The sequence below is a fragment of the Xenopus tropicalis genome, chromosome 2 (assembly GCF_000004195.4).
Source record: "Xenopus tropicalis strain Nigerian chromosome 2, UCB_Xtro_10.0, whole genome shotgun sequence".
Lineage (NCBI taxonomy): Eukaryota > Metazoa > Chordata > Amphibia > Anura > Pipidae > Xenopus > Xenopus tropicalis.
Genome location: NC_030678.2, coordinates 133,234,702 through 133,259,702, shown reverse-complemented (window position 1 = coordinate 133,259,702; position 25,001 = coordinate 133,234,702). Strand labels below are relative to the sequence as shown.

General features: G+C 39.3%; 1 protein-coding gene and 1 long non-coding RNA gene across 2 annotated transcripts in view; one reads left to right on the top strand and one right to left on the bottom strand.

Moving 5' to 3' along the window:
• Window positions 1–14,835: 14,835 nt before the first annotated feature.
• LOC108645809 lies at window positions 14,836–17,189 on the bottom strand. The gene is made up of 2 exons (XR_001924098.2): window positions 17,112–17,189; window positions 14,836–15,122 (listed from the first exon to the last, which is right to left on the bottom strand). It is a non-coding gene; the product is annotated as an uncharacterized LOC108645809 (long non-coding RNA).
• A 1,660-nt stretch (window positions 17,190–18,849) lies between these two features.
• Window positions 18,850–25,001, top strand: part of enox1 (ecto-NOX disulfide-thiol exchanger 1) — a 163,964-nt gene continuing 157,812 nt past the window's right edge. Inside the window, exon 1 of the mRNA XM_031897130.1 lies at window positions 18,850–18,914. The gene's annotated coding sequence lies outside the window, so the exon portion shown is untranslated. The remainder of the gene's footprint in view (window positions 18,915–25,001) is intronic.

Sequence of the window (25,001 nt, the reverse complement as noted above, 5' to 3'; positions counted from 1 at the left end):
TATCACAGTAGCTTAATGCATATAATGTCGTGATGTCCTGTATATATTGATAATGGGCACAGAGGATTCTTGTTTCTGTCTATATGAAGTTTGTGGTCACAGCCTTATTGCACCCCAATCTAATGGTTTAAAATTTAGTAGTTGAGGACAATTTTCCTTTTTATGCCATATTTGCACCTGTAGCAACCACTTAAATTGTTGCTTTCATTGTTTAACCTGCAACTGGCGGTGATGATTGGTGAAAACCAATCACGAATTGGTTGCTCTGGGTTACTGCCCATTTGCTAATTTTCCAGTGTTTATAAAAGAGCTCTACTGTGTTTTAGTGCAAGGCACAGTTACAGAGGTGCAAATATAAACGCAAGAAACTTGAATATTGTGTTAAATAGAGTTTCAGTTTTGCTTATAATTTTGTAATGGTAATAACATTTTTTGTCATACTTTATGTAAATGAGCCCTACTGTCTTCATTCAAAAAACACATTTTCATGTTTAAATTCAAAATCTCCCAAGGCACATGGTGCAATTTCAGGACTTCATTAATGCACAAAGCATTCTGCAAAATAATATTATTTTAACCATCTTTTTTTAGTGTAACGTGTTCTGTATCCTTCTAACTACAAAACACATTAACCTTTCCTTTAGTTTACTTTTCTCTCTTTTGTACATCTCTGACCCATTCAGGTTTGAAATAAATTGAAGAAAATTGCTGTAATATTTCATGATTATACTGGGTTTTTTTTTTAAAATGTAACCTTTTATGAAAGTGTTAGAAAGGTAAACTTGCAACAAATATGTTTATTGCTCTCACACATTATGCGCCAGTCAATCAAATCAAAGCTGATTTGCCCATAAAGCAAAAGTGTCAGAATTCATATAGCATTTCATGGAAAAAAAGCAGTTGCCTTAAAAGCCAGGTGCTGTGTGACATTCCATAAGGTTGCCTTGTATTGGGATACACAGTATTGGGATACACAGTATTGGGATACACGGTGTTGGGATACACGCTGTTGGGATACACGGTGTTGGGATACACGCTGTTGGGATACACGGTGTTGGGATACACGCTGTTGGGATACACGGTGTTGGGATACACGCTGTTGGGATACACGCTGTTGGGATACACGCTGTTGGGATACACGGTGTTGGGATACACAGTGTGGGGATACACGGTTTTGGGATACACGGTGTTGGGATACACAGTATTGGGATACACAGTGTTGGGATACACAGTGTTGGGATATACAATATTGGGATATACAGTATTGGGATATACAGTATTGGGATACATAGTGTTGGGATACACAGTATTGGGATACACAGTATTGGGATACACAGTGTTGGGATACACAGTATTGGGATCTACAGTATTGGGATCTACAGTATTGGGATCTACAGTATTGGGATATACAGTATTGGGATACACAGTATTGGGATACACAGTGTTGGAATACACAGTGTTGGGATATACAGTGTGGGGATACACAGTGTGGGGATACACAGTGTGGGGATACACGGTGTTGGGATACACAGTATTGGGTTACACAGTATTGGTAGACACAGTATTGGTAGACACAGTATTGGGATACGCAGTGTAGGGATATGCAGTGTTGGGATATGCAGTGTTGGGATACACAGTGTGGGGATACACAGTGTGGGGATACACAGTGTGGGGATACACAGTGTGGGGATACACAGTGAGGGTCAGAAATAGGATGGAGAAGTAAAATTGCATCAGAATCCAACCAAGATGGGAACTGGTTCAACAGGTGAATGACACTGAATTTAGCGGAATGGCCTAATTCATTGAAAGACAGTAAAATTAGATACAAAGAGAAGGAGAGGCTTAGAAAAAGCAACACTGTTAGAATTACACACTGAATTACTAGACAGGAGCCAATGTGCCAAGTAGCCACTCGCAAACAAAAAGATTTAATGGTGAAAAAGCAGAGGAAATCACCCAATAGAAAGGAGCAGACAAGTAAACAAAGTCCCAGTCCCAGAGAATGTATTTTTGGCCTCAGATGCCATTGTTTCCCCTTCTATTCCCCAAGCAGGAAACTAAAGACCAAAGGTAAATTGTGGGATAGCGTCACTCCCTCCCCTACCCCTCCTTATCTGGCTTCTTTTCTCTCTATCAGTTTTCTTCACTATAATTGTTTACCTAACCTGGTTGGCGGCCCACTGCCATATGGCAACTGTCTGCTCTACGCTCTGAAGCACAAAAGATACATACGATATACTGCTATAGATTAAGCTATCTGGTAAAATACTTCAGAGACCCTGCATATCCACTTGAGCAATTTTTATATGCTATATTTTTATCTATTTATGAGATTTGTTATCGATACAACATACTTCTGTTTAAGCCATATGTTCAGCTGGACCTTCTGTAACCGCATTAAAACTCAATAAAAAGATAATTAAAAAAATAAATTGTGGGATAGCTTGTATTGGAAAACACTAATAGAATGTAAGAACACCACCACAAGCATGATGTGCTGAAAATTTTTCTGGAATAAATTCTCTGTAAAAATTTACCAGCACATTTTCACCATACAACTGTAGCATGAAAATTTAGTTTACGCCATAAAGAAAAAAACATATGAGGGACATTATCATAGAGGATATAACAAATTATGGGATGCAAAAGTGATTATATTCATTAAAATATCACTGTCACTCTGGGGATGTTACTGACATCATTGACAATATTTTCCAGTCCGCCTCTATACTGCCTTCATTTCATTCAGTTTTTTTTAATTAATAGACTTGTTTCACTTTTTGATTTAAAATGTGGACTTGATTACCCAAGTGGAAGAGACAAGCTAACTGAAAAAAGAAAGATAGGAATGTTAGAATTTTATCTAGAATGTTGCAGGCGGAGGAGTCTGGAATATATCAAGAGAGCTAAAGATGATGTGAATGAGTCAGTCCTAATCACTCGGCTGAAACTGCGTTTGTATGATTGCTATTGAGCGAAGGAGTAAGAAAGTGATATGAACCATTCTCAGAAAAGAGCACTCTACCCTGAGGGATTATTACTATACTGATGGGCATTCAGTAATAAATACCAAGCAACAATCAATCAGGTGATTGTTATTATTATCCTTTATATAACGCCAACACATTTATCACACAGTGCTGCCCTAGTGGAGCTTACAGTCTAACTACGCTATCACATTCTTCATCAGGAGCCAATAACCCTCCTGTAATATGGTCAGAAACTAAAGTAAAACATGAAAGAAGACCATTTAGTGTGTAACCACCAAAAAGGTTAGATAGCTCACCAGTAACCACATAGGGTCTGGGTGCACGTGCCCCACACCTACAGCTTGAGGAGAAGGATCATACCATTGCACAACAGCAGATACAGATCACACAGCCAGGTGAAGTAAAAGAACTGCAAACTTTTATTTTAAGCAAATATAAGACAAATAACAGCATTACATATTTTATGAACTTAGGCATTTAATCACAGGCTACGGAAACCAAAGTACCTTGGTGGGAAACGTACAAACTCCTTTCAGGTAGCACCCTAGACAAGTGGTTAATTGGTCTCTGCCCTGTTCTTTAAAAGAATGACACATACAATCCCAGGCAGATACATCCAATAGCTTGTTAAAATATACTTTCCCAGGAGAAAACCTTGTATGCAGGATCTCGATTTAATAAAGACAAAGTGATAAAGAAGAACCATTCTGGCTAAGAGACAGGAAAATATTAACACTCTAGCTGTCGCAGAAATACAAATACCACCATCCCCGTTTTTAGAAAAGCAGTCATCCTAGAAAGGCGAACATGGATAATGTAATGACTTCAGTATTCTTGAAGTGGTATTTTCCATTAGCATTTATCCTAGGTACTTCAAAGTTTCCAAGTAATTAGATTGGACATTTTTGGAATGCAAAATTTAACTTCATCTTTATTAAAATGAAGCCTCAGATGGTGTATTTAGTCGATTCATGGAATAATCATGCAATGTATATATATATATATATATATATATATATATAAATATTCTGGTTATTACTGTGTATCCTGTAACGGTAAAGCAATAAACATATAAGCAACAATATGCTTTAAAATGTGCTTGGGCTGATTTGTGCTAACATCGTCTCAGTGAATTTGGCATTGTGCTACCAACCGTAATGTATTTCCCTATGTACAAACTCCAGCAGCGTACTATATGAGATTAATTCTTTTGACTCTCAGCTGGGCGCACAGCTTTCTGTAGGCAGATGCTTGAATGTGAACCTGTTTGCTTTATCGATTGGGCTGCTGCTTCTTAAAAAACAAGCAAAAACCCTGTGCTGCGCGGATCATTGTGTCGTCCCCTAAGGGAAATTAGATCAGTGATCTGTATCGCTCTGCCTCCGAGGCAGGTGGAAACTGTCACTAGAAGCAGCTGTTTGCAGGTTTCTAAATCTACATATTCCAGTCTTTCAATAGCTGTGTTGGGCTTAGGAAAATGAGCAAGAGAATTAAGCACAGCTGATCACACAAGTAATCATAGCAACATGCTCAACGACCACAGAACTGGCTGGGAACGTAGCATCGCAAACACTGTCACAACTTTTTTCCTTTGTTAATAGTCACCTCATTAAGGCAGAGCAATACAAAGACTTATGTCTCACCATCAGTCACAGCACAAGCGCCTATGTCAATCTCAGCATTCTAATCAGCTCTCTGCCGCTGGCCACCTTTTATTAAAAATAGCTCTTATGATTTGCCTGTGGTTATCTGACACACTGGGCCACTTTCTGTTCCTTGGGAATGGTGTGGACTTCTAAAACAAGGGATGTCTGCATATTTCAAGTGTTTTCATTTAGTTTTATGACTATAAATCAGAATAGTGTTATAATTAGATTCGGAGTACCATCCACCATAGTTCAATTCAACAGCTGACACTCACCATTCTCCTTAGTTATGTTTAAAACCTTATTCTATTCCTGGCTTGTTTTTGAGGTGTAGATGAGTTTTTTGTATGTAGCATTTACCAAATGGACCTGTGTTTTGTGTTTTACCGTTATTTCATGTCCTACATTCAGTAAGAATTATGTAGAGTTACATTTTTGACCACACTGAATATGATGCAGAATGAATGATGACAAAAAGAGATCATAAGATGCGTAAATAATGACTTACACTAAGGATGTGCTCCCAATTCCTGATCCTAGTGCAGTACAGTGTATAATGATATGGTGCTATGTCCCTAATTTGTGCTGCAGTTTTCTTTTGGGCATTTGAATATAACTGTGCTCAGGGATTTCCTCTCAAAACCCTTACTGAGCACTTTACACTATTAAATGAAGTGATGCTTTACAGGCCTGGAATGGGATTCAAAATAGGCCCTGCCATCTCAAGTACACAGAGGCCCAAAGAGCCCTCCATCAGCCCAATAAATAGTGATTGTCTATGGCATCTTACAGCAGCCCCTCTGGCATTTGCCAGAATCCACAGATTGTCAGTCCGGGCCAAAGGGGAGAAACAATGTAATAATCAATATTAGAGTTATTTCAAGAAATTGCTGTCATTGAGGGGCACTTATACAAACTTGAAGCACCAGAGTTTGCCCAAGCTGTTATACCTTAGTTTGTCAGGTTAGCAATGTGCTAGTAAACAGAGGGGTACTTATTGTACTTTGTGAACTAAACTATGGCATTTTTGTGAATGTTTAGGCTGCTTGCAATGTAATACTGTTGACTAAACATTTATTACATTGCGAATATTTAATACCTGCTTGAAGATTCTAAGATGGAGTACCGCAAACCTACTGTCACAAGACACGCAAAGGGTTAGCTAAAGTTATTTTTTATTGCACAAATGCAAAATATTAAGCAAAGTGCCATATTGGTCCCATTTTACATTCCCCCAAAAATCTTGTTCAGTGTGTTGTTGGATGTTACCTTCCCCAATCCACATAGCTCTCTAATCTTCTCAAGTGATTTCTGCTTGTTTTCCAATGAGGAGTAAAGCTTGTTTGTAGGATGATGAAACTGGCCTGATAGCCACATATGAAGGACAATGCTAAATGAACGTTTGATACCACACACTGGAGCTTACAGACTAAACAGCAACAACCTGTCCCACAACAAATTGCTAAGGTAGCATTGAACCCACTTTTACACATTTATCTTCCTGCAAAGGAAGCTGTATTCCCTTTCCAGGCTAAGATGCTTGGTGTTAGTAAAGTAAAATAACCATATAGTTCTATTACATTACCAGGAGGTATTCCATACTGAATTGCCCTAACATGTAACTAATTTAGAGTCAGAAACATCATCTTAAAAGGTTTAACCACAGAGAAATTTTTCCCATATTGTGAAATCTTTTAATCAATACTTGGGGACCCAGCTCAGAGGTTCTGATCAAATCCAATCTGATTGCAGCTGATTTCTTGGAATAAAAATTACTGCTGCCCAATGAGCTCTTACTTACATGTATAAGAGGTGACACAGCAATGCTCATGCAATTTGTCATTGCCCTTTGAGTCAACCAATAAACCCTCTGCTACTGAGTTATTTACCTTTGTGGCCTATAGCAGGTTGCTTGTTTGGCACCTTGGTTGAAGCAGTGTCACACTGGTCTAATACAGGGCAAACACAGACTGTTGTGGTTGGTTTCCTTTCGTTGTGGCTAAGTGCCAGCAATAGCACAAAACTCACAGTGGTAATGGGACAAGGTTCCGTGACTGGGGGCCTTAATGTGAATGCAGTAGAATATGATTCGAGTAGCTCAGCTGCTGTATTTGCTTAGGGTTAGTCTTATAAAAGTAAAATGTTTTACAAGTTTATGATTTATCAGCAACCTCAAACATTTGGCTGCCAGTGGAGATAAAATCAAATGTTAATTTAAGTATGGAGTGCACAGATACTGAAAATTTTACATTAGCAAAAAAATGTTTTCTCGTAAATGTAATGCATGGCATTAGTTTATTATTAGTTCTGCTGTCCAACTGGGTGCGATATCACTGATGTCTCAAGGCAAGTTTCCGAGACTTCAAAACTGCATATTTTAAGAGTAAATCGTGGCATTTCTAATTGCGTTTCTCTCCCACTCGTTTATGTAAATAAGCATTTCAAACTGTTTAGACATGTGCTGTCTTAGGAACCATCAGATATCACAAGAGCAGCCTCTTGTTTATCTGCTGTGCATAAACCTGTGGTGATTTACTGAGCTCAGTCTAGAATGTTCTGATGGGTTTGCCTCTCACTGAGTTTTGGGTTAGGCCTGTAAATGCTATAAATAATAGAACCCTCTGGCAAAACAATAATAAATGGTGTTGGTGTATGTGGATGTTTTTATGTTTTTGTTCACATTGCTCCATTTTTTTTACATTTTGTAAATTACATTTTTCAAAATTAAATGATGGTTCATAATAATATTTTATGGCTGTGGGAAATGCAATAATAAAAAACCTTCTGGAAACAGATGTTATTCACATGCATCATGCTAAACATATACTGTAGCATTGCCTTAAATCCAAAAATAAGAGGTTTAAACTCTAATGCAAGGAATTATGGGCATAGACATGCGAATCACTCCTTAATGCCCCTGTGGCCAACTGTGCATCCAGAACCTTTGGTTTCAGCCTACTAATTTCAGAAACAGTTATCCAGTAGAATCTCACACAGGCAACTGCCATTCACATAGTATATCACATAGTATCCAACCCAGGACCTCAGCACTGCAGGACAGTATGCTAACCACTGTGCAAATAACTATATATATAAATAAACGTATAACTTCACCCAAAAGCTGTTTGCATAAGGTTGCATCATTTACATAATATTTGAATTAGCAAACACAAAATTTGATCCCTAATTCTCATGTTCACATTTGAACAAAAATATGTCGAACAAAAATGCTCAGGTTAAGTTTTTAGTCACATAATGTAAAGCAAATAGTGCTAGGATTCAACTAAATTCCAAACCGAATCCTGTATTTTTTGCATCTGTGCATACTTTGTGTTTATATGTATGCATCTTAAATTGCTTTAGAATGACAGTAGCATAGAAATGTGTATGAAAAATGCATCCTCCAGAAAGGCCCTGGGATTTATTTCCAAAAAGGACAGAGCTGCCACATGGCTACCCCTTTCCCTCTGCAGGTCACTGCTAAACCTGTGCTTGTCAGTAGCTAGCACTGTGCCAACGCTAGTGATTCTGTACTCCCAGGGTACCACTTGCACAGTCATTTCAGGCTTTCCTATCTATGTAGCAGGGCCACAAATCTATCCATACACCTCAGGGGTGAAGTGTAGGTGAGGTGTTTTGTATGTATGTGTCTTTATTTTAGTGCTACTTAGAATCTCAGAGCCGTACGCTTTTTCTCAGGGAATGTCAGCACACTGTGCCCTTGTGCAACCCGGCAACCAAATGAATGATGCACAAACAGCGTGACATGACACTGAGCTCCGGCTCTGCTAGCCTCAGACAAGCTGGGCAAGCCATGATACAGCCTGCTGGGAAATAGGTTGACACTGCAGGCACTTTACTGATGAAGTGCTTGAAGATCTTTTGATAAATGTGCCCTCATCGTCTTACAGCTGCTACCACTAAAAATAAATACAATTTCACAAACAGGTTCAAAATCAGTTGTATTGTGCTACGTGTATCAGTTTATTGTGTGCTGCACAGGCAGGGTCACTGTAACCTACTATCTGTATATTATCCATTTGTTACTGCTGCCATGTAAGAACTGTAATTCTACCTCTCAATCCTACAGATGAGCAGAACAACGTCAACAAATTTATAGTTGCAAATCAAATCAGATGGTGATTGAAAGTATGCCAATATCATGACCTTCAATAATGAATAACTGAGGCTCACTCCTCTTCCCTCTTCTTACTCTCTTTGCTCTTTTTTTTCTATTCCTTTCATATGACATTAATTGTAGCTAAATAGTAACATTTTGTATAAAGTGTTAAGAAGATTTATCCTACTTAGTTATATATGCTATTTTTACTCACTTTACCTCATATATGCCAGTCATTCTTTTTCTGTTATTATATGTATAAAAAAAAAATAATAATAATAAAAGCAGTTTGATACAAAGAAAATGAAATAATAAAGACACTTCACATGTTTATTTTAGACAAACTGTGTTGATTTTGTGCAGGAGTGAGGGCACACTGGGCTCACCCTCACCCTTATATAATGAGAGAAATTTAAAAAGGAAAGGCATGATTTAAACAAGGACCCCATCCCCTGAATAGAGGAACAGCACCCATCCACTTAACTAAAGCTGGCCATACAAGCACTGATAAACGAGGTTTCGTACGATATTCGGTGCTTGTATGGCAAGTCGGCTTGTCAACCGATATCGCTGATAACCTGCTGATATCGGGCGACTCACCGATCGGGCGGGTTAAAAGATTTTGATCTGGCGACCTCCTTATCTGCCGTTTCAGCCCTGAAGGTTAGTGGCAAAATGTATGTGACAAAGCCCCCAAAATATCTTTCAATAACAATAAACTGGAATTGCTGGAGGTAAAACATTGGAATAAATTAATTGCAGGAAAATGCCTTCCGCTCTGTTTGGCCATGATTAAGTTATGTGAATATTTTACCTCTGCAATAAAAAGGTAATAGCCCTGAAAGTCAAAACATCTCTCAGTTGACATATTGCATTGGACTGGGGGGTCCAGGGCCCACTGGGGCTGCCACCTCAGGGGCCTCCACACTCCACTCAGGCCCCTTGCCTCAGTCATGGGATCTACCTGATACTGCAAATCCCCCCTGTGAATACCTTGTATTCTCCTTTGTGGCTGTGATGGGGGTCAGGGTGGAACACTCAGTGTTTCAGGCAGGTAGCAGATCTAGGTTGGCGGGTCCCACAAGGGCCACGCCCAATGCGTATTTTACCAGTGCCCCTCCCAGCCCAGTCCGACCCTATTCAAAAACATTTGATTGGTTGAGTACACACGTGAGAACCAAAGAAACCATAAAACTCATCTTATCAGATTTTACATTACAGTTGCATTCCAAGATCCTGTGGATCAGATAAAGTCTGACCTACAAAGTCTGAAAGGAAGCCTTGTGTAGATTTGCCTTTGGGTTTAAGTGAGGTGAGGAGCAGATAAATCTAACCAAACGGCAGGAACACAGCTGCTAAAATAAGCAGAATCTGCCCACTGTAAATCATAGTTTTATTCCCATATTTGCATACAAGTGTCTAAAGGCCACTTTATCATAACCCACATTTAACACGCTTATGGACACATATTTAAGGGAATCAAACATTTAACTCAAAACATGAAACATTAAATCCAAAGTACTTATTAAAAGCTTATAATGTGCAGGAATGCTACATGGCTCTCTTAGCACAGGTTTCTGTTCTGGCTTGTACATTACTGTTTGTGGTTTGTATTCTGACATCAGGTTAGAAAATTGTGATAAAAGCTGATTTGGCAGCAAACTCAGGCACTCCCTCCATTGTCTGAAAATACATATTGTCTGAGCGTCAAAACAGCCCAAGTTGTTTTCATTGCAGTAAGTACAGGTGTGGGCTTCCCACAAAGCCAAATAGGCACAAGCTGTACACATGAGTAGGCACCAGACTGGCACTCGCTCGAGCTAAACGTTAGAAAGTGTTTGTTAGAAATGACTCGCTTGCAATGGATCTGAGTAACTCAGCACACCTGCTGTATTAGTGTCATTTGCAATAGATCTTTTTGTGAATTAGAATATTTCTAAAAGCCTGGAAATCCTTTCAACTGCATGCGAGAGTGTAACGGATATCAGCAATGGGTTTAAAGAGTTAAACTGGCCATACACATTAAGATCCACTAGTGTGGTGAGGTTGCCAAATAAGGCTAATCTGAACATTTGGATTACAACAGTGGCCCGTTGGGACATCAGCGTCCTCTTCAAATGCCCAACAAGTATCTGACTGATATCTGTCAGCCCAACAGAATGGACCCATACACAGGCAGAAATGCTACTCAATCTAAAGGGGCCAAATTAGCATCTTATGGTCAGCTTTACTTTTGCCACAAAATCACCCTTTTGTATTATAATATTCCTTTTTATACATGAGCTTTATTTGGTTAGTTTGGTTAGATATCTTTGATTTATAAGCTGTATAGGACTCGTTTTCCAACCAAGGAGCAGCATGTGAACTGAAAGAAAGGCTGCAACCAGCAATGCTGCTTCTGGGTGTGCACAAATAGCTACAGGCCTCTGCATTCCGTTTGGAGACTTGTGACTCCATATGTTAATAAAGCACTGACTGCGTTAATCAGTGAGGTATGAGTGAGGGACATGTAGGTGTCCTTCCCTCCCTCCCCTACCTTGTGCATCATTCTGAGGCACAAGGTAGGACCTAAGGAAAGCTTGCATTTTACCACCAAATCCACTCAGTGTAGATCCACAGAGGTCGACGCCATGCCTGTCAATGGGGCTACACAAACGGTATGAAACGAAGGCTAAGGAAAGCAGATAATCCACTCTGTGGGCCCCTGCCCTTGTGCTCTTGCACTTGTGCCCCCTTGGGTGGCTAATGAGGCCTTATATATTCCAGGTATACATGCACCAATATTATTGTATGGAACAAGGTTTCATATTATATTCGGTGTGTGCATTGTGTGTTGACAAGGCGACCAATATCACAAAAGCTGGTCTGAAAATTTTGATTGGGCGTTTATACCTTAAGGCTAAATTCCTATTGTTTGTACCTGCATACCTGACTATTCAGCTCTTAATGTTAGTGGAGTGACCAATAGTTGCAGGAAGATCGTTATTGTAAGTATATGGCCACCTTAAGTCTTATCACTCATTTTTACTTTCATATTGACACTATAGCTGAGCGGCCTGGGGTTTTGTTCCAGATATGTTGTACTGACAACTGAAAGGCTGTAAAATAGATGATTTTTAAAAAATGGAGTAATTGTAGTGGAAGAGACAAAGAAAAAGACAAACTAGTTCTATCACAACAGCCACGCTCCTCATTAGTATGCAGATAACATACAAACAAGTCTGGGTTCTATGAATAACACAACATGTACTGACCTGAACAAATGGCTAAACATATTTGTTATGACATGATATTGTAATGCACTGAGGAACAAAGCAATGTCTCAGTAAGTAAACCTTTCAGATTCTCTACTTTCTACCAAAATGTTTTTCACGGTTTAAGGACAACATCTTTGATGTCTACATGATCCATCTCCAGTGCAACGCACTTCATCAACCTCTATGCTGTTGCAGAATTTTATAGAAATAACGCTCATACCTGCTGTGTATAAATAATGGAACACAAGCCGTTTTGCACTTAGAAGGAATTCTGGAAAGTGAAACCATAATTGTCTATTAAACTGAGTAATGTTTGTACATGTTACTTTGAAAGGAAAATCTTTGTGTTATACTGGACGTTCATGGAATTTAGGGTCCCTTCAGCCCACCTATTTAACTAGTTTAATTGCTCTAAGATGCCATAGACAGTTACTATTTAGTGGGCTGTTGGGGGGGCTGTTTGGGTCTCTGTGTACTGGATATGCCATAATCCCTGTCCAGGCCTGGCACCTATGTATAAGCCTGTGCTTGGACTGTCATTTTATTTGCTCCTTGGAGTTGCAGAGGAGAAGCTGTTTTTCTTTAGAATGGTTTGTTCAACCCATGTAAAGGGGAAAGTGTGTTATAATAAGGAAGTTTAGCAATTATTGGCTTTTTGAGTTGTGCCTTGAAAATACAAAATATTGCTTGAAACATTCTGAATGTATATGGGAGGAAAGAGTGGAATGAAGTGACAGGATATGGGCCTGTGTGTTGTTTCTCTTGGATGGCTTATGAATCTGCCAATACTTTTCGTCCTCTGATAAATTAAAAATATACAGTAAAAAATATTTCTTAGAATAGTCCATTGGCATACTTATTTATTTACATTTGAATTTAAGTTCATAACACAGTTCAAGGGCTAAAACCTTGAAAAATTTGCCATCTAAAAGCCAGTTAGTTCATGCAGAAGTAAATGGGAGTTGACCTGGCTAAATTCAAGTTTTTTCTTTTTTTAATTTGAGTTTTGAGTAGAATGTGGTTGCGCTGCGTTAAGTTACTTTCACATTTTTAATGGATAAAGTCTTTAAGATTTAGGGGCACGTTCATCAAAGTACGAGTTTGAATCCCAGAACGGGTAAAATTCGGATTAGATACGATAATTCTTGATGATCGCAAATATCACGAAAATGCTTTCGAAAATATATTATCGTATTAGTCACGATAGTATCGTATTGGCGTTCCGAAAGTCACAAAATTTTTGTATCTGAACAATCATAAACGGCAGGAAAACCTTTCTGACTTTGATCCTTCTGTGCATGATTTTGGAAGCCTCCCATAGGACTCAATGGCACTCTGCAGCTCCAACCTGGCCCAAGGAAAGTCTCCCATAGGGCTCAATGGCACTCTGCAGCTCCAACCTGGCCCAAGGAAAGTCTCCCATAGGACTCAATGGCACTCTGCAGCTCCAACCTGGCCCAAGGAAAGTCTCCCATAGGGCTCAATGGCACTCTGCAGCTCCAACCTGGCCCAAGGAAAGTCTCCCATAGGACTCAATGGCACTCTGCAGCTCCAACCCGGCCCAAGGAAAGTCTCCCATAGGGCTCAATGGCACTCTGCAGCTCCAACCCGGCCCAAGGAAAGCCTCCCATAGGACTCAATGGCACTCTGCAGCTCCAACCTGGCCCAAGGAAAGTCTCCCATAGGGCTCAATGGCACTCTGCAGCTCCAACCTGGCCCAAGGAAAGTCTCCCATAGGACTCAATGGCACTCTGCAGCTCCAACCTGGCCCAAGGAAAGTCTCCCATAGGGCTCAATGGCACTCTGCAGCTCCAACCTGGCCCAAGGAAAGTCTCCCATAGGACTCAATGGCACTCTGCAGCTCCAACCCGGCCCAAGGAAAGTCTCCCATAGGGCTCAATGGCACTCTGCAGCTCCAACCCGGCCCAAGGAAAGCCTCCCATAGGGCTCAATGGCACTCTGCAGCTCCAACCTGGCCCAAGGAAAGTCATGATACTGAAGCTTGAATGAATCCGAAACTTTCGTACTCGGAGAGACAATGTGATTTTGTCGAACAAAAGTTGAGCAAATATACGAAAAAGTCGCAAAACTATGATTTTTTTAAAAATTCGGGCCTATCGTACTTTGATAAATCAGCCCCTAAGTCTTTAATAAATAGCACATTTAAATTTGGTGAGTTATTTCAAATTAAAAAAATCTTGAATTTACAAATTCAAATTTTGAGATATATTATTATTTATTTGTGCCATTCGCTATATACCAATAAGGACTCGTTTATCTGGAAATGTCTGAATGTAAGATCATTTCTATAAAATAATCTTAAAAAAGGTCAGTGTGCATCTGTTTAATATTAATTATTATATAATTAATGTTCTTAATAATCATTTTTCAGTTACACCAGTGGTTTGTTTTGATTGTATGCTTGTATGTATAACTTTATTTATAAAGCGCTACATCAATTCGCAGCACTGTATAATTTGACAGTATAGAAAAATACATACAGGGAAAACAAGCATAATAATAAAGACTAAGTAACAAACATAGTAATAAATAAGTATAAATATACAGCAATTAAGTGCCAAGGGGTAGCTAACTTGTGCTTGCTACTACTTCCACCACACTCCTCCAATAATCAGTAGAGTTTTTTTGTTTTACAGGAAATAATGATCTATTTAGGAACAGGCAGCTCTCTGACCTTAGCTGCAGTCTGTGTCTCATGATTACAGAAAAGGAGGAGTTTGTTATTACAGAGGTTTACTGAAAGTAGTTTTAGCTTCACACTTTAGCCTGTTTAGTGTAAGAAAGAAAAACAAGAGTTGTTTCATAATTAAAATCAATATTCATTTATTTTTTGGTAAATAAGGATCAGTACTGCCCCTTTACATATTTTTTATAGTGTGTGATTTTCATCCAGTTTAGTGGAACTTGTGCATCCAACTAATTTAAACCTTTTCACAGAAATCATGGCGGTACAGTGCCATCATCACAGCTAGACATGGCAGTTCCTATAAAAGCAAACATGTCATTTGCCTTATCCTACAGCAATGATTTTCTGGAATGTGGGTATTTACAAAGTAGTGTTTCACTCGTACTCCAGCAATAGGCTCTGGGGAGATAAAGAAGGAACATAGTTACATAGTTACATAGCTCTTTTTTATAGCAAGAATGTGCAGCTTGATTCACAGGAAAGTCTGAAGCATGAAATCTTGACTGCAGGGTTGGAAGTAATGGAACACACACACACTTTCTAAATGCATAGAAGGTTTAATGGTTGTGTCTCACTGAGGGAAATAAAACACTGTTTTCAGCGACACTTATCTCCCATTATCACATTCAATGATAAGAGATTATAAACCGACAAATATTTCATGGTATTCCATGGCGAGTCTGTTCAGAAATCACTAAGCACCTTAGTTTAACTGAGTATATAAAATAAAATGTGTGAGAAACAGGCCTGGACTGGCAATCTGTGGGTTCTGGCAAATGCCAGAGGGGCTGCTGTAAGATGCCACAGACAGTCACTGTTTATTGGGCTGGGGGGCTGTTGGGCCTCTGTGTACTTGGAATCCCAGGGCCTATTTTGAATCCCAGTCTGGGCCTGGTGGGAAACTTATAACTGTGCAGGGGGTGTACATGTATCACATGCTATTCTTAATATTCACATATTCCAGAAAGTCATGTCACATTGTTTCATCCTTGTTCCATTCTAAAATATCATGCACTCATTTAAAAATTAAATAGTAGGAGCAGACTACAAACTACGTATCCGTATTGCATTGTAATCACCTATAGGGAAACACCGGTCAAATAAAATATGCGGAATCAAAGAAAATGTATTTCCAAGCAATGTTCCAATGTTTCAATGATTATAAATGTATTTGAAAATGTAATTAGTATCTGCCCTGCACAGTTCTCAGCTGGAGGAGTGTTGACATTGTTTAAATGGTATATGTAGTCTGGACCAGTAGTGCAGGGAATTACAAGGGACACTGTTTTCAGTAGCAGTTGTTGATTACAATATTGGAAAGTTGCTTAGAATTACTTTTTTGTTTCTTGGCTGGTGTCAAGTTGCTAGACACCCCTAGAGATGCTAGTTGCTTACCTCTTACCCGGGCCAGTGCTCCTTTTTTTTCAAATATGCACAAGCCCAGGGAACTTGACTTGTGAGTGCCATGATGCTATTTTCTTTTGTGTTCCAGGAATCCCCTGTGCATATTATCCATGATAAAGTTCTGTACTGTGTATGCACTAACCCAGGCGCAGCAGGGGATACCTATGATGGAACAAAATGGTGGTGTAGTGCTTGCAAGTAAAGTACTCTGGGCCAATGCATTTTCTGAAGAAGAGAAGTACCGGCAGGGGTATGTGGTAAGCACTCCCAGAGTCGGACTGGGCCAGAGGGACACTTGAAGAAAACCTGGAGCACCAGCCCTCATAGGCCCCTGATGACCCAGGCCCACACCACTGCCTGTGCAACCTTGTGAAAAATTAGAAGGCAAATCTAAGGGCAAGAAGCACACGGTGCATATACAGTATCTTGTTGCAAATTCCCAGTGTGCAGGCCTAAAAAACGTGAAAGCAGATGTTTGTCAGGCCGATGTCTGGTCTGTGTCTGCACGCGCTCAGGCAGTTACTGAAGTTTTTAGCACAGGCACATGGTGCAGCATAGGCAAGCGGATCCACCACATGTTTTCTTATGTTATGTCACAGCAGTTTAGATTTCTTACATCATTTAAAAAGCTAAATGCTCCTGTTTACTCTGCTTTAGCTGAACTTTCTTTTTAAGTGACAAAAGTAGGAAAACATCTTTTCCTAAAACTATGTCACAAAGTAGTTTTTTGGCTGTATGCCTTTAAGCACATGCATATTATAACTCTACCGGAAGCTGTCCCTCTATTGAGGAGAATGAATTGCCCTTTAATATTAATAGCATTATTATAAATGTTTTCCTGCACAGAGACAGATATATTCCTTAGTACATTACTGCACATAAATTGCCCTAAATGAATGGTTAGTGGATATTGTGAACATAGCAACATTATATCACTTAGAAGTAAAAATGGGAAGAAATTTTTATAACTAGCAAAGAACCTACCATCTGTCAGCCGCAAGAAATATGTCTTCAGTTTTGAAAATGAGCCTTGACATTGCACTGAGCCAGAAACCTATTAGAGGAAGAAAGAAGATGCTATAAGGAAAAGAACCAAATTGCCGTTAACCTTTTGCTCGTGTAAGGAACAAGGCAGTATATCACTTCATCTTTCGGCTATTACTGCATATGTCAATCACATTCACATTAATGCAGCAGGCTGCCCTCCTGGAAGGGAAAGATGCACATATTAGCTCAGTGGGGGCTGAGATTGCATTGCACAGCCTTTGCATAGCATTTAGTCAGTGCACCAACTGGCACCCAGATATGTATTGCACAATAATATAACGTGACTTCATTAGGATCATGTCGGCTGGCACAGGGACAAAGTACTTTTATCCAAGATAATAACCTTTTTTACTGTTCATATTATTAGTTTCTCGGGGCAAAAAAAACCTCTTATTTGAAAGGTTACGTTTCTTCTCTTCTTTACAACAATGATTAAGAAGTGAGATTCTGATAAAATTGTTCCTTATTTATTCACAGAGATGATCTGTAGGTGGCATTTTCTGTGGGTTATCTGAGATTACATTGAAAAAATGAAAGAAAAAGACAAACTCAAAAGATTATGATTTATGCGACTGAGATTTTCTTTCAATTTTCAACATTCAGTGAGACAAGATCTAACTATATTCTCTTCTAGTTTATATGCTATTTGTTTATGAGGTCTCAGGCACCCAAAGAAAACCCACACAGACAAAGGAAGAGTATAAAACCCCTTGTGGATAGTGCCCCTAGAGTGGTGATTCCCTAATTGTGGGACACTTGGTTGGGGGGCTCGGGCTCATCATATCTGACATTATCTATTTGCTCCACTTATCTGGAATATATATATATATATATATATATAATTTCTTTGGTACCTCTACCACAATATATATGGAACCTTGTCTGGTGCAGAAGTTGGGCCATAAAGGAAGGGACTGAACCAAGTAATTGTCTAAAAACACTGCTCTAGAGTAATTGAACTCAACACAGGACCCCAGTGCTGCTGGCTTAGGGCACTTTGATGGTTATAAAAATCTTTTGTAGGATTGTATCTATCCCCAGGGTTCCAGCTGGATTTCCCAATGATAAACTATTACTAGGAGTTTTGTTAGTTACTTTGCTGCACTATAAAGCTCCTGCCACACGGGGCAGATTCCCTGCATGGTTGAGTATACAGTTACGTGCCAAAATCCCCTCTGTGTGCCTGCACCAAGGCCGAAGCAATGGGCTTTTGGAGCATAGGGGCAGATCCTTGGCCTGTGTTTATCCGCAGGATGAGAATCCGCCATGTGTGGCAGGAGCTTAAGAGCTACTAAATGGTTCCCTTTTCTTAAAGGCAAGTTTGCTAAATCTGTTTTTTTCCCCTGGAAAAATAAATCACAACTCTTCTTATATGAAAATAAATTATTATTATTATTATTATTATATATTATCAGGCACACAGCACAATATTTCATACAATAAAAAAGATGTTGACATTTTGGTTCTTTATGGCATATTAGACAAATAAGAAGCTTATGGCATCTTTGTCTTGCAGATAAAATGGCTGCGGTTCCATATTATTGTATCTATTATGTGGAATGTTTTTTATGTTGTGTTCTAGTTAATCCTTTAGTGTAGATTGCTTTTGCTATACTAGGTCTTTTATTAATTTATGATAATAGCTGTTTAACAAATATGTTTTCTTTTTTTTTTTGCTGGATTTTTAGTGGATTCTTTTCATCAACGAATAAAGGATTTGACTCCAAAATTGGTGCCAAGGCAAGTGAATATGGATTAGCTAATTTTGTATTTAAGTTGTATTATGACCGGATAAAGACAGTGTGTGTTTTATGAATTAGCATTTCACTAACAGCCAAACATATCCAGTGGAAATATCACAATAAATATGAATCATTGTATAGTTCAACAGCTTCCCCTGAAGGCAGTTTTTTTGCAAAGGGGCAAACAGCACCTTTAAAGGGGATCTAAACCCAAAAAATGCATTGATGTAGACTCTGAATCTGAAAGAAGCTGCTGAGCAAAAAGCTATTAAAAGCTATTAGCAATCAGAAGCTGCTAAAAATAGAAAATTAATTTGATTTTAAAAAGTGATCAGAAAGGCATTCTGAGTAAGTTGAAATCACTTAATTTTCTGGGTTTAGATGCCCTTTTACTTTCCAACTGATCAGCCTACAGACGGCACTGTGTTTAGGTCCAGTGCCACCCTAGGTACTGCCCCTCCAGCAGGAAGTGGCTTCTCTTAACTTCCTCATCTGCTGACGCACCATACACTGGCTGGCAAGGTGCATAGGCAGATAAAATTTTCAATCCTGCTAGAATCCCAAACTGATCAATATCCATAGTATATTGATAGTGGCTGACATTGGAGGGCCAGTATTTATGCACAGAAGAAGTTTAGTACAAAAGAGAAATTGTGTTTGGAAAGAGCAAGGCTAGTGAGTAGCTTTTAAAGTAGGCTGCGGTGAGGTCAAGGATTGATTCAGGATTGTCACGTGAAATGCGTGTGTCACTCAAACATGTAGCACCATGCCTTGACAGTGACTTGACAGTGCCTAGCACATAATGGCAAAAATGAAGGAAACAGCAGCACTCCGGTTGTTTTGAAAAATGTGAATCTTTACTTAAGTGCCTTTGGCACTTAAGTAAAGATTCACATTTTTCAAAACAACCGGAGTGCTGCTGTTTTCTTCATTTTTGAATTTATCTGCCCGGGCAGTGGGTACAGCGTGCACCTGGGGCTGCAAGAAGCTATTTTCACTGTGTAAGCACATGTTAACTGATTCTAGCACATAATGGCAATTACTGTTCACTTTGAATGGGGGGCAATTTCTGGTGTTGTGTCCCCCTCCCATAGAGTGAAAGGCAGAAGAGGAATGTGCCCAGTGCCCCTTCACTGTTGTGCCTCTTCTGCCGTCCCTTAGTTCCAGCTCTGTCTGACAGTCAGGAAAGTGTAAGTAACTTTGATACATTGGAACTGCTGGGATACCCACCGAATTCTACAGGTTGATTTTTCAAAATCTGCCCCTCAGTGTAGTACAGAACTAAATCCACCCAGAGATTGCTGCTTTTTCCCTCAGGCTTAAAGACTATATAAACCAGTCACATTCAAACTACTTAAAAAATACATTTTAGTCCATAGACTGCATCATTATTTAAAAACGACAACACTTGATATATTAAGACCCTGTTATGATCACACAGAGAAGGCAGTACACAGAGTTTCTGTATCTTTTAGTATGGTTGTTCATTAGGGACTGGGCCTATTAACTTTGCTTTGAATTACTTTTATATAATACCTAACTGTATGGAAGAACACTTACTGCATTGTTTGTAATAAATTATTTTGAATGAAATTGAGTGAAATTCCCTGACAGTGATCTGCTGCATGATGTTGGTTACATGGCTGTGTGTTTAGGCAGAGAGGAGTGTAATGTATATGCTCAGCAGAGTACAGCTGTTGCACTATCATCTTCGGTGCACACACTGAAATGCCATTACACCTCAGCTATCAGGATTAAGCCTTGATTTTTCCCTTCCGTGCGCTGCTGCTATATGATACACATATAATGAAATGCTCACTTCTGCCGTTGGGGTTTTAAATCACTGTATTTGCAGTTCCAATTTTGCTTTGCTGTCAAGGCTGCAGGAATAATGATTTCAGTTTTGCGGCCCATCAGAATGATGGGCCATCACTTTAATACCATTGATGGATTCTTGACATGTATGCTAAAGCAATATTTGATAGCGTGCATATTTCCTTATCTGGAACTCAGGATGTCTGTGCTCTTTTATTTAAATGAACCGACAATCACCGTGCTTAATAATAGGCGTGTATCCACTTCTGGAAGATATCAGTTCATCTTTCATAATAAAGGTATATCTTCCAATCAGTCTGAGTGCTTAAATCAGATATGGGCAAACTGCAGTCATCCAAATGTTTTAAACGTCCCAGCATTCCACAGCTGCCCATTGTTAGTCTTACCCTCCTAGAGCCAACCAGTGGACCTGACAGGTTTTAAGACATAGGTCTTAAAACAATCCAATGTAGACAGTGCTAAATGTAATAGGTGTCACATCTTTTCTGAAAAAATTCCATCCAGTTTCTAAGGGAAGGACGATGGGGCAGGGGAAATTGAGGGAAAAAGGAAGTAGTGATTGGGAGCTGAACAAGAGATTATTACAAATTTACCAGCAAATACATTGCAAATAAATTTGTAATACTGGCCCCAGCCTTGGCTGGTATTTTACAAGCCAGGTGGCAACCCTACATAGCTATCTGTTGTAAATAAGAAAATGCTATAATCAGCCTAAGGGCTCTTGCACACGGGGAGATTAGTCACCCACGACAAATCTCCCTGTTCACGGGCGACTAATCTCCCCGTGTGCCAGAGCCCTAAGATGTGGCCTATCAGGATAACTTTTGCTACTCCAACAGGCACTATGACACTGCAGATGTCAAAGGGATACTGGGAGTTGCACTTCAGCAGTAGCTAGAGGGCTATAGTTAATTTGCCTCTAATTAGAAATACTGAACCCTTAGTAGGCTTTCCCAACCAATATCTATCTGGCATGTTTGCAAATCCTGTACTGAATTTGACTGTTGACTCCTAATTGATCAATGATTGGACTAACCTGACTTGGCCCCTAATGTTGGTGGCAAAAATAGGCATAGATCCACTTGTCAAACAAGCAGATCTGTAAATGTATGGGGCTATACTGATATACACCAAACAAAGTCTTTTAGAAAGCATTTTCTGGGGAGTGTGTTTGTGTGTTTTAGTGCTGCATGCCGTTGGTGAATTAGCTGCACAATAGAATGTGGAAAATAGAAACTTCAATTGATATTGGTTATGACTGAAAATAATTGGATTGGAGAGAAGAGTAACGATATGGACAGAGCCATCTAGCCATGTGGGTTTTAGAGAAATTAATGAGGGTATAACTAAGCCCAGCCAGTATAACTTTCATGAGCCCTGGCAGTACAGAAGGACCAACAGCTGAACAATTATTACAACAGAAAGAAGGGTCTGCCATATTGCACTGTTTCCCTGATGAATCACTTAACATTTATCACATCAAATAATTGTATTTAAGACTTATCTAGAACTGTCCCAGTTTTATTTTTTCTATTATAACAACCTCTTCAATGGATGCCACTTTGCAATAAAAAAAGGTCAGGACTTTGGCTTCAAAGAAAATGTTTTATAGAATCATATGCCAGTGAAAGACAAATAATCTTCATATTTATTGTGTGTGTGTTGCTAGCCCTTTAAATGAACCTTCAGCTCTTTAGGTCTAAAACTCGACAGATGTCAACTATGGGAATGAAAGTGAGCGATGAAATATTTATTACTCTCATTTTCTGCACATAGTGTTAGGGGAAGTTTGGTGGCTCGCTGAGTACCCTTCTCTTGTCACTTTGCCATAATCCTTTCCTCAGTGTAATGACTGCCAAAATAACAGATTGCAGAGAGGAACTGGAGAAAGCTGGAGCAAAGCGCTGAAAGAGAGAAATTAAAAGTGAAAAGACTCATTAGATGTGGAGAAAGAGATGAATATCTGTGCATTAGACTGGAAACCTTGGACATCTTGGATACCCTGGACTGCTTTTTAATGTATATTATTGTATATAAATGGATATTGTCGTCATCACAAGTCTGCAGTATGCAAAGTATTTATATAGAAGCAACTAAAATGTCTGAAAGGGAGATGTAATGTGCTGTTTGTGTGAGATTTTAGTAAAATTAAAGTGCATTTGATTTTGGGTTGTTAAAGGCAATATGAACTAAACTATTGTAATAAAACAGCTGTTGTTTTAATAGAAAGAATTTCTAGAGGAGCAAAATCTCCTTTTCTTTTAAGGGCTTGCTTATCATGGGTAGGGGGACAGGGTGCAAATTACAGAATCAGGCAAAGCAACCTGCTTTTACCCCCCTGTGAGTTGTACCTGCCTCGGATTGTCTTAATTATTAGACCTAACTAACCAAAAAGACGGTGACTGTCACTGTTTGGGCTGGTTGGAGGCTGTTTTGGGATCTGTGTACCTGAAATGCCAGGCAGGGCTTATTTTGAATGCTAGTCCAGACCTGTGACTGCGTGTCAATGGTTGCAGCTCTGCCTGCATTTAGCAGCACTACAAAGAGTTGGGTATATAAATGGGACAGGGGCTCCCCCACATGCTTCGGGGGACACAAAGTGCTCCAGGTTAAAGGAATGCCTGCTTAAGTTAAGTATTAGGTACAGGGCACCCTTGCACCTGTATGTGCAGGTCACAAAATCTATCAGCCGCACTTCAACCTATCCTGTCCTTAGTGAACCTTCATCCACCCAAACCTGAAACTTTACATTTCTCTCAACCTGAACCCACTGGTGTAGTAATGGAGGGCCATCACTAAGAGGGGAACACTTTGATGAAAAAGAAAGGATTGCAGTGTAGAAAAGGAAATGTGCCCAGGCTGAAGGCGGAAGCATTCCTCTTTTGTGCCCCAAACCTGCACAACTTAAATTTATCAGATAAACCCACAAATCATTAGCATGGACTACATTCTTTGTGCCTTGCACCAGATTAATTTAATTCTTAGAAAAGTCGTTTTAGGCACATTAGCCCGCATAGTGCTTGTGTTGGAAAACAAAACTGTGAGACCTGGGTGTTCAGGCTAGTCAAACACATTTATTTCCCACGAGTTGGCAAATGTTAGCAGCGCTGATCACAAATACCCAAAGATTGGAATTGCATTGCTATAAGTTACTTCATTACCACCTGTATAAACTAATGATAGTTAATAAATAGTCCTCTCTGTGTGAATAATTTATATTTCAGTTCCAAGTTGGACACCCCAGGCGTTGCTATACCATACTCCCTAGGCCATGCACCCTGTTGCCCTTTTGTAAAACAAGAATAAAAGAATGATACTTTGAACTGTCAATATCTCCAACACCCAAACCCAAGCGATGGAGGCCTTAAAAGCTTTGTTGAGATGTAAACAATGTTTAATACAAAAGCAAGTAGAAATGTGCATTTACTTTCTTTCTACAGTCCATGATGTCTACTGGTAATAGCCTAAAAGATTAATGAGGGAACAAGTTATCATGACACTCCTTTATGGTCAAAGTTGTAGCAGTTACCTGAATTATACTTTGGCATGACATCTTCTTTAGACTATAAATTAATGGTAGTGTACATTAGCTAACTATTTAACCTCCCTATAACTAATTTAGTGTTCATTTGGCAGAAACCCATTGGGAGAAGTATTCTTTGGTATATCGAGGCACTGAAATCCTGCAGGTCCCCTGTGATTCTGCACTACATTTCCCATTATCCTTAACTTGCACCTCTGACTACCTTTTCTAGGTGTATAAACACTACAAGAAATGAAACAGGATTGACAAATTCTTATCTGGACATATTTTGTGAGCTCATGAAACTATTTAAATTGCAAAGGGAGCACCCAATGCGGGTGTTTAGTCATATACATTTAATGGGAGAGCCCCTGGACTCACTTGTAATGCTAATGCATGTGATGTCTAAGGGAGCTCCCTTCTGATGTGGGTATCATAGCACTCATAAAGAGTATTTTTTGCATAAAGTGGTATTGTTCCCCCCAACTGGAGTATAGGCTCTATTAGCCCACACCTTGGTATGGAAAACAATTTTTCCTACAACAGGGCTATTCATTCGGGGCAACATGGGTGTTTGGTAGTAAAAAATAAAGGGCCCCAAACAAATTAGAGCCCATAGCTTTCTGGTTAAGCTAATATCTAAATCACATTTTTCTCTGATGCAAGTTTTTCTTTTATATAAAGCATTTACAATTGCATGTAATGTTATTTTTTCTTAGAAGTCGG